Source organism: Petaurus breviceps, unplaced genomic scaffold (genome assembly GCF_028583685.1).
Source record: "Petaurus breviceps papuanus isolate PSGF00001 unplaced genomic scaffold, PetGlider_PUasm1.0 178, whole genome shotgun sequence".
In the NCBI taxonomy this organism is placed as follows: Eukaryota; Metazoa; Chordata; class Mammalia; order Diprotodontia; family Petauridae; genus Petaurus; species Petaurus breviceps.
Window position 1 is genome coordinate 18,764,605 of NW_027185777.1, and position 15,188 is coordinate 18,779,792.

The 15,188-nt window shown below is 37.9% G+C and overlaps 1 protein-coding gene and 1 pseudogene across 12 annotated transcripts in view; one reads left to right on the forward strand and one right to left on the reverse strand.

Moving 5' to 3' along the window:
- ABI1 (abl interactor 1) overlaps window positions 1-15,188 on the reverse strand; it is a 102,419-nt gene that overhangs the window by 65,828 nt on the left and 21,403 nt on the right. The gene's annotated exons all lie outside the window — the stretch shown is intronic.
- Window positions 6,720-7,614, forward strand: LOC138159954 (myosin light chain 1/3, skeletal muscle isoform pseudogene; annotated as a pseudogene).

Consider the following 15,188-nt stretch of genomic DNA (forward strand, 5'->3'; position numbering starts at 1 on the left):
AAAATTCTGTTTGGCTCTCAAAGCCCTTTATAACCTGGCCCCTTCCTACTTTATCCAATCTTCTACCTTACTCCCCACTCCCCTCCAGTACTCTGACTTCCCACCTTTTCTTGTATATGACATTCAGTCTCCTAACACTGGTTCAAGTGTCTTCACTGGCTGTTCTCCTTGTCTGGAATCCCCTCTCCCTCCATCTCAGCCTCTTGGCTTCCCTGACTTCCTTCAAGTCTCAGCTTTCCAGTCCTCCTTGATCTTAGAGCCTTCTCTCTGAGGCTGCCCCCACTTCATTGTGTCTACATCTTGCTGGGACATAGTTGGTTGTGTGCTGTCTCCATTAGATTGTGAGCTCCTTAAGGAGAGAATGTTTGCTTTTTTTTTTTTTTGCCTTTCTTTGAGTCCCCAGCACTTAACACAGTGCCTGGCACAGAGCAGATGCCTGATACTACACTGTTTTGTAAATGAGCTTGTGAAGCACTTAAATGGTGCTGCCCTAGATGGTCTTGTACTCTCTCTGCTTGACAAGATCAACTGTCTACTGGTCTGAGGCTTTCTCGATTCTTTGACTCTCATCACTGTGTTGACTATATTACTATCATTTAAATTTCTCAAAGAAATGGTTATAGTCTTGCCATTATCTTTTGTATTTGTTTTAAAGAGGTCAAGTTACAGCAGCTAGTATTCCATATGCATTCTTCTAATTTGGTGTCAATTTAAAAATTACTATGAACAGGTTGAACACAGTCAATCCTCCAATGACCTCTACAGTATCCCTGGCAAAGTAATTTTCCCTTAAAATGTAGTCATTTTCACTTCAGGTTATGTTACTGGGTGTTTTCCATGTCCAGTGTCTTCATACTGTCTTAATAAAAATAATTAAGATACATATACGGATATGAAAGTTGTGACTATTTTTCATGGTCATCACAATCTTCCTCTGTACCTTTTATCAAGTAACTAAGCATTATTTTAGAAGATTTTGTCAAGTTCTTCATTAAATTTATCTACTTCATCCTTTGTTTATAAGCTACTCATCTTCATGGAGATCAATGTCACTTGAAGTGATCTTTCTTTTTTTTTCTTTTTTCTTTTTGGAATAGGAAGGCAGGGAATTTGGAGTTAAGTGACTTGCCCAAGGTCACACAGCTAATAAAGTGTTAACTGTCTGAGGTCGGATTTGAACTCAGGTTCTCCTGACTCCAGGGCCAGTGAGTGCTCTGTTTGCTGCACCACCTAACCGCCCCTGAAGTGATCTTTCCTGTCTTTGAGACTAGGATGAAACCAACTCTTTTTACATGCCTGTGAGGAAAACCTTGGGCTGACCCTTGTATTTAACTGCAACATCCTTATGTCTTTTGATACCATTTTAGTGAGAATGACAATTTATAATAGTAAAGGACTGGGTACAGATTCACTTGCTATTAGAAATAACACAATTACAATGAACTTTAATTTCCACACAGTAGTAATCAAAATGTTTTATTTATGGAAAGTTCAAAGGGATAGAACATATCCTAGCTTTAAAATAAATTTAAAAGCTGTGCCCTATATTAACTGATTGTCTCTCCACATAAAAGAGATGCAAGGACAATAAATTACTAGCTAAGTTTACAAAACGATTATATTTGGTAATACTCATCTAAAGCTGGGGTCAGCAAACTATGGGCCACTAGGCCAAATCTGGTGCATCAACAACATAAATAACTATTTTAGTTCAAAAGCCATACAAAAATAGGCAGTGACTGACCCCTGATCTAGAGCAAAAAAAGTGCTCTAAACCAAAGCTTGGTCAAGTAGAAACTCTTAAAATGCTATAGTCACTGGAGAATCTGCCACATTGTTCTACCCAGCTCTATATTTGCCAGGGATCAAAGATTTATGACATAAGGAAGGCTTCATATTGGGCCATCCCATGAGATCTAGGGCCACTGCAAAATTGTTCAACATTTTTTTCTAGCCTCAGGGTTTAAAAATGAAAAAAAATTGGGGCAGCCAGGTAGCACAGTGAGTAAGAGCACCGGCTCCAGTATTGGGATGATCTGGAGATCGAATCCTGGGCTCAGACACTTAGCACCCACCCAGAAACACCTGGCCGTGTAACCTTGAGCAAGTTACTTAACCCCAATTGCTTTAAAAAAAATGAAAAAAAAATTAAATCTAATTTAACCAATGCTATACCACGTTTAGATATTAAGTCTGAGAATGTACTATTGATTAATTTTTATGGGTGAAGAAAAGCATTATGTACACTAAGTGCTGCATATGTATTATTCATAGTACAAGAGTCACTGAAATAAATTACTATTCAGGGAAGGACTATCAAGGACATGAACAAGAAAATAAATTATGAAAATTTCACCTAAACTTCAACAAAATTCCTTTTAGCAAAAGTTTCCAGACAAAACAAACTTTTAGTTTCTTACTCATGGCCATAGACAGGCATTTCATTTAACCATGTTTTCCAAAATAGCAGTTTCCTTTTCTTCTGGGGACTGGAATTCTCTTGAAAAATTCAACTCAATAACTCAAATTGGATAATACCTATAATTGTTGTTCATAATTCAGATTGAATAAATATAATTATTCAATTGTAATTGGATATCTGCTACACTAGATCCAAATAACATACAACATGTGTGTATTCAATCACAATGTTGGGGTATGGAGGGCTGGAGAAGTCCTTTGGCAATTTTCTACATGCTTGTTTGATGTGTAATGCAAAACATTTATTTCTAGTTTTGAGATAAAATTAGATTAACTGAAATATTTCCCTCTCACTCTCAGGCTTTTTGCCCCTAAGCTTGACTGCCTTCTCCTTCTTACCCTAAAACCTCCCCTTCTTCCACTGCTGAGTTCCTCCTGCAGCCTCCATTTTAAGGAAGGGTCCAGATCAGTCATCTTTCACATTATCTGGACTTTGCCACCATGGTTCCCATGGGTACCAGATGTTCTCAATTTTCCCATTCTTTTTCATTTCCTTTTTATGTGTTATCTTCCTTCTTTAAAGCGTAAGCTCCTCGGAAACTGGGACTGTCTTTACAAAATGCTTCCCTAGCACTTACCACCATGCCCGGAATACAAAAACAGCCTCATAAATGTTTGCTGACTTGACTCAGGTTTAAGTTCATATTCAGTATTTTCTTCCCCATATATAAAAATTTTGTAATTTGGGGGGTTTTTCTCCTAAAACTTGTCTTGATCTTATGTGGTAAAGCTTCTATCAGGCCATTCAGATCACTAGAAAAAACCTTTGGTTCAACAAATTACCATAATCACCTACAGGGGCCCCATTCTAATACCTCTAAACTCTCCCTAGGTAAGTTCAATAGTATATACCTAGCAATGTGGCACAGTGGATAGAGTGCCAGACCTGGAGTCAGGAAGATTCATCTTCCTGAGCTCACATCTGGCCTCAGACACAATACTAGTTGTGCGACCCTGAGCAAATCACTTTACCCTGTTTGCCTCAGTTCCTTGTCTATAAAATGAGCTGGAAAAGGAAATGACAAGGCACTCTAGTACCTTTGCCAAAAAATCCCCAAATGGGAACATAACTGAAACAACTTAAAAAAACTACCTACCAAGCAATTCAGTTTTACTTTTCTATTGCTACATCCCCAATTCTTATTTCCAAGCCTGAACTTCTTCCTATACTACAAACCCTCAACACAAAAAAAAACATATTCAAACCCACATTTGAAATCCCCATCCAGTTTTGTCCTCCTAACTTCTGTTATTTCTGCCAATAACACTACCATTTACACAACTCTGCATGTTGAAAAACTGGCGTCATCTTTGACTGTCTTTTCCCTTACTTTTAACATCCAACCAGTTACCAAGTCCTGTGTGTTCTACCTCAGAAATCCTCCTTCTCACTACTTCCAACAACACCTTTTTTCCACCAGCCTAGAATTATAAGAAGTTTCCTAAACCAGTCTGCAAGAATATAGTCTTTCTCCTTTATGCCCCACCCTCATACTCCCTGTTTAATCTTCCCTCTATAAATCTCTGATCAAGTCACTTCTCTGCTCAAAATGCTTCAATGGCCTTTTCCTACACCTATACTTAGAATGACTCTGCCCCAGTCTTTTCCAATTCAAATCCTAATCAACCCTTCAAGACAAGGATAAAATTCAAATGTCCACCCACTAACTTGTATTGGCTTCTAATTTTTTTATGTACTTAGTTAGCATATTTTGGATTAATTATCCAACCTGTGTAGGATTGTATCTTTGCAAATGTCTTCCAAAGCTTTCAAATACTCTTAAGTACTTACTGAACTGAACTAGACATAGAAACCAAATTCTTATACTCCTTTTGTATCCCAGAGTGTGAGAAATAGGTCAGTTTAGCAGTAACTCAATTAACAAATATTCTGGGAACAAAACTCCTTTATAAATCTGACATATTTAAAAACAAACAAAAAAAATCCCAAACAGTCACTGGTGAATAATAATACCTCTCTAAAGAGTCCTGTCCTATTCAGATGGAATAAACCAAACTGAACCTCAGCCAAAATGAATTCTCCTAGACCTCTCTTCTGCACAGGGCTCCACATATCCTACCCCACTAGCTTGCATTTCAATACCCTGAAGCTCCCCTCATATGTAGCCCTTATCAATAGAGAAAATGATTTTATTAGCCACTGGTACTTGCTGATTGAATGTGAAAGTCTGAAACAATGTGTTATAGCACTTGTATTTTAAACTTTTATCTTGAAAACTGTGGATTTAAAGGCTTTTTATTCATACACAGAATTCAAGTTTTAGAGGGTACATAGAGATTAGGGCAAAAGGCCAGAATAGCTCTTCCACGTAAATCTGATTAGTTTTTTTAAGTTATCTCTTCCCCCTAGGAATAGCTGATTATTCAATCAACAAGTACCTACTCTGTTCTAGGCACCATGCCAGTGGCAAGAAAAGCAGAAAAATGAATAGTTCCTGCTCTCGATAAGTTTACATTCTAATGGAATATTGTATATTGTGGTCTAAGAAAGAAATGGTGAGCAGGTAGACTTCAGAAAAACCTGGAAAGACTTCTATGAACTGATGCTGAATGAAACTCCAAAAGATTCATGATGGAAAAATGCTATCCACATCCAGAAAAAGCACTGTGGAGTCTGAATGCAGATCAAAGCATGCTATTTGCTCTCCTTTTCTCTTGTTTTGTTTCTTCTTTTTCGTGGTTCTTCCCATTAATTCTAATTCTTTACAATATGATTAATGTGAAAATGTTTAATATGAATGTATAAGTAAGCCTATACCAGATTGCATGCCGTCTTGGGGATGGGGGGGGGGGGGGAGAAGACAGTGAGGGAAAAATTCAAAACCTTATGGAAATATGGAAACTAAAATTTTTTTTTAAGTTTACATTCTATTGAGAGAAAATATGTATCATATAAGTAGATAAAAAAACACATAAAAAGTAAATATAAGGTAATGTGGAGGCACTAGCAGCATGTGGAGATCAAAATAACCTTATACAGAAGGTGGTGCTAGAACTAAGTTTTGAAAGAAGCTAGGGATTCTAAGATGGGGACATGAAGTACTACGTTCCCTGAGATTCGGGATATGGAATATAAAGCAAGTAAGCCAGTTTGGCAAGAAAAGTAGGAGATAATCCTTCTAGTGATCCAGGTTCACAATAGTAATGTCATCCTCAACTATTCATTTCTGCCTCACCCCACGAATCCAATCTGTTGCCAAACTACTCTCTCGGCCACTACCCTCATCACCTGACCTATTCCAACAGTCTCCTAATTGGTCTTATTCTAGCCTCTCTCCAATCCAATCTATTCTCTACACAACTACCAGATTTAGAGGTGATAACTTTCTGAACTAGAGTAATAGTCATATAAGAGAAAAGAAGAGACGTGACAGAATGTTGTAGAGATAAAATCATTTCAACTGATTGGAAACAAGGGAAAGGTCAAGTGAAGAGTCAAGGATGACCTGGTATAGTGGTAAACACACTGGCATACCCAGGATAGCTGCTAGCACAGGTTCTTAGATCTGCTAGGAAAGACAGCAGTTCAAGGGGTCAACAATCTTTTTTAATTATATTCATTAGTTCAGGGAATAAAATCAGCATCCGGAACTTCAGAGAAAATCCAAATAAAGAAAATACAAGCAGAGAAACAAAGATGAACAAACAGGGCTTCTAAATGTCTGAGAAATTAGCACAGATCAACAGACAGATCCAAATGTCTGACCAAAGCAATATATACATACCGGTAGTTACCAGAGAAAGAAGCACCAACATCTGGGATTTTCAAAGCAGGAAGGGGGGGAGGGGCAGTAGGCCTGCCCCACCCCATCCTAAATAGCTATCCAGAGTCTTATCTGGTCAAAGAACAGAAACATTCTTCCAATCATTGAACCCAAAGAAAAATGCTAACCTCTGAGTACATACACCCTTTTTAGAGCCAGAGGGCATCACAACCCTCTTGACTCGGTGCCTAATCAGAAATTTTTAAAAAGATGTGAAAGCCTTCCTACAAGCTAGCCTCCCCTAAGCAGGCTGCCCTTAATGGGCTCCATGAGAGGCCTATTAATGGGCGGTGATGATCTTATATCCCTATCCCATTAACATTACACCTGGACATTGTAAACCTGGGTGAACCGACCTAATCCTTCCCTGGAGAGGCTGGAGTTGTCCAAATGTAAATGGTGAAGTAATTTTTTTCTATATCCAATGTTACTTTAATAAAAGAACAGGCCACATATCAAACTGCTTACCCTCTCAAGGAAAGCAAAGCGGAGAGATAGAAGCATCCCTCAGCTCACTCTGCCAACTTCTCAACATCTCCACCATGTCCTTCAGTGCTGACCAGATTGCTGACTTCAAGGAGGTTTTCCTCCTCTTTGACAGGACTGGCAAAAGCAAGATCACAATAAGCCAAGTTGGTGATGTCCTGCGTGCTTTGGGTACCAACCCAACCAACACAAAGGTCAAGAAAGTTCTGGGAAACCACAGCAATGAAGAGCTGAATGCCAAAAAAAAAAAAAGGAGTTTGAGTAGTTCCTGCCCATGATGCAGGACATTTCCAACAATAAGGACCAGGGAAGTTATGAAAACTTTGTTGACGGGCTTTGTGTCTTTGACAAGGAAAGCAACAGCACAATCACAGGTGCTGAACTTCGCCACGAGCTATCTACCCTGGGTGAAAAGATGATGCAAGAGGAGATGGAAGCCTTGTTGGCAGGTCAAGAAGACTCCAATGGCTCCATCAATTATGAAGCCTTTGTCAAACACATCATGTACATATAAATGAAACTCCAAGAACAAGTGATCTCTATGAAGACACTGGAAACTAAGCCATGAACTTTAGGAACATTCACATTCAACTCTCCAGATCAGTTGACCAAAGCAGGAAAAAACAAAGGAATTTGGACTATACTATATCTCGCCAATTTTTTATGTACCTTTTGAGTTTCCTTCGAGTCCTCAAGTTGTATTTCTACTGCACAAGTCAAATGTTTGCAGAAGGTAACACCCTGGACAACATTTCTACAAGTCTCAAGTTTAAGTTATCTCTTTCCACCATGGGTAAAATGTGTACCCTTGAAAGAATATAACAATCAATAAATCACTTTGGTCAGTCAACAAAAAAGGAAACAGGAGGAAAGGACAGAGAGAATTTGGAACTCAAAATGTTAAAAAAAAAAAGATGTTAAAAATTGTCTTTACATGTAATAGGGGGGAAAATAATTATATATTTTTTAAAGAGATAGGAGACTAGTACAGCAGAAAGAACACTGACCTCTAATTTAAGAAACATGAGCTCTAATTCTATCACTAGACAGCTGTGGGTGGCAGAATCTCTTAGGCCCTCAATTGTCACAGCCACAATCAACCTAGTCTCAAAACCTGAGATTATTCAGCTAATGAAAATGATCCTGTTAGTTTTCTGAACTTCCAGGCACATAAAGACAGAAGAGCTGGTAATCAAGGTTCCCTCAGAGCTGAATCCTCATCCCCAAGGAGCCAAGGCAAAGAGAAGGGGGGGTATACAGGTGATCACAAAAGCCCTGTCTTTTCTGTCCTAAGCCAGAGATTTTGCTCCCACCTTTTTACTTATTTTTAAAAAATATATGCTGTATGTTTACTTCCACTGAAAAGTATAAATATTCAAAGATGAACAAGGACATAAGAGAACAGAAGATACAACATGTAAACTGAAACAAAAACAGACTTTTGTGATGTGATGGCAGTTCTTTAACTTCCCTTATTTACATATTGCTAATTACACTCAATGGATATTTGCACTGGTTTCAAGGTACTCAAATTATCATTATTTTCCTAATCCATTTTTAACCTTGTTTACTATATACTTAATATGAATTTTCTATTATTGCAGTCTTTAACTACATAAGTGTATCAACATACATATACAATGTTCTATTTCTTCTTTCCTTCTTTATCACTTCATCTGCATCAGTCTCTTCCCAAATTTCTTTGAATTCATATTCCACCTTGTTTCATGCTAGATAGTATTCCATTATATTTATATACTTAATTTTTTCAGCTATTCCCTAAATAATGGGCACTTAATTTATTGCAAGATACCAAGAGTATTTATTGCTAGAAATGCTACGGTACAGATAAATCTTTTTTTTCCTGTCAAAAACCTCCTTGGGGGCAGAGTACCAACAGTGGAATCACCAAGTTTTGAAGTGTATACACATTTTCATAATTTATTGTTTAATCCTATGCTGCTCTCCAGAAAGGCTTGGTCTAATTTACAACTTCAATAAACAGAAGGGCATCCCTGTTTACGAAACAATACCCTGGAGCACTGAACTTTGTCAGTTTTTACCTTTGCCAATTTGATGGAGGTCAGGTGGAATTCCAGAGTTGTGTCAATATATTACAAATTATGAAAATGTTTTCATGTGACGGGTATTGTGTTTCTTCTTTCCAGAACTGCCTATTCATATCCTTTCACCACTTAGCAAAAAGAAAATGGCTCTTACACCAATAAATCTGTGTCAGTTCCTTATAAATTTTGAACGCCAGATTGCTCGGAAGTGTTACATGCAAAAATGTCTCATTCTTATAGCTACATTTTGCTTTGCAAAAGTTGTACATGCCTTTATAACAATAAATTAACCTATTTTATCTTCTACCACTACAATTTCCTCAATGTTCCTTAGGTTTAATGATCACTTCTATGGAAAGAATTCTAGTGCCAATATAAACTCCTCTTTGGCATTTAAAGCCCATCACCACCTGGCCCCAGCCTACCTTTCTGGCTTTTTTATACACTATTCCCACTCCTGCACTTGATGGTCCAGTTAAATTGGTTTTCTTACTGTTCTTCCCATAGAATAGTACCTCTTACCCCACTTCCTTTACTTGTCCCTTTGGGCTACAATGTCCCTAAAGCATTCCCTTCATCTGCACTTCCTAAAATTTCTAGTTTTCTTCAAAATTCAACTTACTTGCCATCTAACACATAAAGTCTCTTCTGATTTCCTACAATTGCTAGTGCCTAGCTTCAACACCTCAACATTATCTGAATTTATTCTATACATACTAATTTATTTACATGTTGTTCCTCCTAGCAAAACATAAGTCCTTTGAGGGCAGAGACTGTTTCAGGTTCTCCTTTTTATCCCTAGCACCTGGCAAACTGCAAGGCACGTGGTAATAAATTCTTGCTGGCTAGCAGGACTTATCCTCCCTCCAAAGTTAGCAATCCCTTGTCTTCTAGGGCTTTATGTAACTTAAATTATTGTATATGTACCTCATTGATCCATTTAGAAATTGTTGTATACGGTATGAAATTTTGTCTGTTCCCATTTTTTTACCAAAATGCTATCCGGTTTTCCCCAACAGTTTTTGCTGAATGATGAATACTTTCACCAGTTGTGTTATGATCCTAGATTTAAACTCTAGACTAGTGGTGTCAAACTCAAACAGAAATAGGAAGGGTGTCAAGCCAAAAAGATGCAAAGACAGGCAAAGCAAAAGGAAGGAAAGCAAAAATATGTTGGTAAATATTTTATTTAAAAGATTTAACCAAAGAAGTAAATTTAATGATCTTCTCATCTTTTACTAATATAAAGTGAAACAATAATTAGAGAATCTGAACTGGAAAAAGTTTTGCCACTGTTGTTGATTAGATCATTTTACTTCAAAAACTGAAATAAAATGACCTGAGCTTAATCTTCTCTTTTCTCTCTTTGGTCAAACCTCTGATAAAGACAGAGGTGACTCAATCTGTTTCTTCTTCTCTACATGGAACTTCCCTACTTCTGTTCATGACAGCACCATCCTCCCAGACTCAAAAATAAAGGTTTCTTTGATGCTTTTGATTCTTTCCTCTCCATTACCCCATATTCAATTATCAAATTTTATTTATGATACTTCCACAACATCTCTCACCTAACCCTTTTCCCTTCATTTAGTGGCACTACCCTAGTTGAAACTCTCATCTTTTGAGTGGTCTACCATAATAAGTCTCGTTTGTCTTTCTATTTCTTACTCTCCCCTTCATTTAATTACCTAATGTTCACTGCATAAAGGTGTTACCATGTAATCACTCTGCTCAAAAATTAACAGTAACTCCTACTGTCTCAGGAATATTAACTTCCTAACCTGGTATTTAAGCATCACCACCCCTCAATCTAGTAGCTCCCAGCCCCTATCTCCAACCTCACTTCAAATAACTGTCTTTCACACAATGTATGTTGCAGTAAAACTTAACTACCAGCTGTGGTAGAAAGCAAACATGCTCTCTCTTACTTCTGTGCATCTGCTCAGGCCACTCCCAAATCAGGAAATATATTCCCTGCTCATCTTCCCTTTCAAAACAATTCAACCGACATCTATCAAATACTTACTATGTACAAGGCACTATGCTGGGAGAGAAAGGTAATTATAAAAAGAGGAAGGTGAAAATAAGGAGAGGGGACTACAAAGATAAGAAAATCCAATATAATATATAAATGTTAATTCTGGCAGAAGAACACAATCAAGTGGGGAGGGATCAGTTATTGATTTCCTCTGGAAAGTTGCTCCAGCTGAGCTCCAAAAGAACCTAGTGATTCTAAGAGAAACAGGTGAGGAAAGAGTATAGTTGAGGCATCTGGAGGCAGCCTGAGCACAGACACACTGCCAGATGTAATATCACAAAGAAGGATTGCAAATGAGGAAAATTTGATGGAGAGAGGCTAAGTAACTTACCTAAGGCCTCTGACTCCAAAACCATCAAGGGTGTTTGGCAGGAAATAAGAGTGTATGAAGGAGAGTAATGTGAAATAAGACTAGAAAGGTAGGCTCCAGACAGTGAGGAGGTTTAAAAGCTAAACAGAGGAATCTGCATTTGATCCCAAGAGGCAACAGGGAATCACTAAAATTTCTTGAGTAGGGCTATGGCATACTTCAGCAACATCAATTTGGCAACTATGTGGAGAATGAATTGAAGTGAAGAGATGGGAGCAGGGAAGCCAAGAAGCCACTGCAACAGTCCACACAAAAACAAATGAGGATCTGGTCTAGGCCTGTGGTCTGGAAGCAGAAAAAAGGGGACCTATACAGAAGCTGGTTTAGAGGTAGCATGGACAAGACTTGGCAGCTGACTGGATTTAAGATAGTCCAAGAGAAGGCAAAGTCATGGATGACTAGGGCGTTGAAAAATTGGATACCTGGAAAGATAGTGGTACACTCAATAGAAATAAACAAATTTTAAAAGGGTGGGGTTAGAGGGAAAGACCGTGAGTTCTATGTTTCACATGGTAAGTATCCAACAGGCAGTTACTAATTTAGGACTGAAATTAAGGAGAGACAATGGAGTTAGAAATATAGGTCTGGGAGTCATCATGAAGGTGACAGTTGAGTAGATACACAAAGAGTAGGCCAAAGGATACTGAGCAGTAGTCAGACTGGTAGAAGGCTCAGAAGTGAGTAGTGTCACAAAGATCTAAGACTCAGTTCAGATGCTAATTTGACCCTGACCCATTCCCTAATATCCTAAATGAAAGAGGAATCTTCAAACAAACAAAAAAAAAAAAACCTGACAAACAGAAGACCCAGAATGCTGTGTAACCATAATGACCAAGCTTGATCCCAAGAGATACGAAATTAACTCTTCCTCCCTTCTTAGAAAGGTGAGGAACAAAGGGTGTTGAATACTGTCAGACAGTTGGTATGTTGTTTGGCTTTACAGACCTGATTTTCTGCCTCTCTTTTTAAATTTGTTATAAAGAATGTCTCACTGCATAGTAGAGAGAGGGATATAATCAGAAGTAAATGTGAAGTAAAAACAAAAAAGGTATCCATGTATCAATAAAATATAATGTTTGTAAAAAGGAGTTCTCCCACTCCTCAAATTTTTCTATAGTAGGGATATTTGACCCTCAACATCTGTATTATTTTTTTTATTTTAACTTTTCCTTTTTAAAATTTTTTTTGTCTTTATTAATTTGTTTGTTTACTTTTAGTTTGCAAGATTCAGTTCCACAAATCCCTTGAGTTTCAAATTTTCACCCCCTCCTTCTCCCACCTCCCTATGGGGGCATACAATCAAGTATAGGATCTGCAAATACTTTCACATTAGACATTAGTCACGTTATAAAGGATTGTAATGGATGGAATGAACAATGGGAAAGAGGAAACAAAACCAATCAAAAAGAAAGCAGGTAGTTTGCTTCAATCTGCATTCAAACTATTCTTTCTAGTTCTTTCTCTAAATGTAGACATCTCTCTGTATCATGAGTCTTTTGAAGCTGTCTTATAACCCTTCATTGCTGAGAAGAGTTGGGATACAACCCTAGAAGTGGCATTGCTGGGTCAAAGGGTATGAAATTATTTATAGCCCTTTGGACATAGTTCCAGATTCCTCTCCAGAATGGTTGAATCCATCTGTATTATTTTTAACTGTGTATATTATATTTATCTAAGGACCCTGTAGTAGACAATAAGCTTCAGGAGAAGCAAGGATTATATTATGTCTTCCAGTTGTTTCCTAGGCTTCCTGTTGGGCACAGGGTCCTTGGACAGACAATGAAGTCTTAGGTTGGAGTCCAGGTTCTGCCACTTGTGCCGGGAACAATTCAAAATCCCTTTGATATCAGTCTCCTTACAGGGATAGTCCTCTTTGTATCAGCAATACCACTACTAGGGCTGTATCCCAAAGAGATCATAAAAACGGGAAAAGGACCCACATGTACAAAAACCTTTTTTTGCAGCTCTTTTTGTGGTGGCCAAGAATAGAAAATTGAGGGGATGCCCTGGACCAACTGGGGAATGGCTGAACAAGTTACAGTATATGCATGTAATGGAATACTATTGTTCCATAAGAAATGGTGAGTAGGCAGATTTCAGAAAAACCTGGAAAGCCTTACATTAACTGATTGCTGAGTGAAGTGTGCAGAACCAAGAATACTGCACACAGTAAAAGCAACTGTGATTTTGCAGCAATCCACCTTGATAGACTTAGCTCTTCTCAGCAATGCAATGACCTAAGACTCATGATGGAAAATTCCATCCACATTCAGAGAAAGAACTGTGGAGTCTCAATGCGGATTGAAGTATATACTATTTTCTTTTTTTCCTTTCTCATGGTTTTTCTCTTTTGTTCTGATTCTTCTTTTGTAACATAACAATACAGAAATATGTTTAATATGACTGTACATGTATAGCCTATTTCAGATATAACCTCCCCATCTTAGGGAGGGGGAAAAAGGAGAAAAATTTAAAACTCAAAATCTTATAAAAGTGAATGCTAAAAACTAAAAATAAATAGATCAATTTAAATAAACAAAAATAAAGAGAAAAAAATTCAAGTGGTGATTTTCAGATTATTTTCCCAACAATTTAGCATAAGAAAAGGTTCACAATTAAATTTAATCATATGGGTTATCAAAAGCTAAATTTTCTACAACTAAATCAACTGTATTTGTACACAGATATAGTTAGACATTTTTCAATGTTTCTTTTATATTATGTATTTATATATAATACGTACTATATTTTACACAGTGTGGATGGCAAAAACAGCACTGGAAATGAATTCAGAAGTCCCTTCTCTGAACCTGAGATCAGAGGAACTGGAGTGAGGGGAAAGAGAGGGAGAAAGAGAGAAAGAGAGAAAGAAAGAGAGGGAGAGAGAGACAGAGAGAGAGAGACAGAGACAGAGAGAGACAGAGACAGAGAGACAGAGAGACAGAGACAGAGAGACAGAGACAGAGAGACAGAGACAGACAGACAGACAGAGAGACAGAGAGTGACAGAGAGAGAGAGAGAGAGAGAGAGAGGAGTATTTATTCAACAAAATAAATTAAGCTCAATTTTATAAAGACTATAATATGAAGTACTTTAAGTACAATATCTGCTTGATACTCAAAGCAATACTGTAAATGTTAGAAGTATAACTATTTCCCCTACTTTACAGATGAAGAAAAGAACCTCAGAAAGATTAAATAATCTGTCCCTCAAAAGTGGCAGAACTGGTACCAGAATGAAATTCTTTTTTTCTTTTCCCTTCTGATTTTGTTCTCAAGGAGTTGGGGGGACAAGCGGGGGAGAGCAGTCTCTGCAATAACACATGTTGTCGCATGTGCTTTCCAGGTGGCCTGCAAAGGGAGTTCCTGGACACATTCTGTCTGTTTTCATTTCTGAGCACACATATCAAAGATCAAGGAATGGACTTAGTCCAAAAGATGGCATCAGCTGGAGCTGTGATAAGAGTATCTGCAGAAGCACATGGCACAAGCAGATGTGCTTGTCACTCAGCCCAAAAGAGAAGTTTTGTGGACAATGTTCCTGAATCCCAACCTATAGCATCACGTAAGCAGCACAGTCCTGGAATCTAGCCTTCTATCAGAGAAGGGTGACTGACTTCTCCATTCAGCATCAGCCACGGGGGTTGCCATGAAGATTAATACCAAATTGCAGTGTTTGGGGACCTGATTTCTACAGTGAAAAAAATTCTCAAAAGCTATGCCTCTTGGAGAAAGTAGAGGATTTCTTATGCAGTCCAAGACAAAAGTCCTATCATGAAGAAAAGTTTATTACTTGTTCTCTGTCCCTCTTCCCCATTACAATGAGTTATTCATAACAATGAATATCACAGGAAACTAAGAGGTGCAATGGATAGATTGCCAGGCCTAGAAGACTCATCTTCATAAGTTCAAATCCAGCCTCAGACTCTTACTAGCTGTGTGACCCTGGGCAAGTCACTTAAC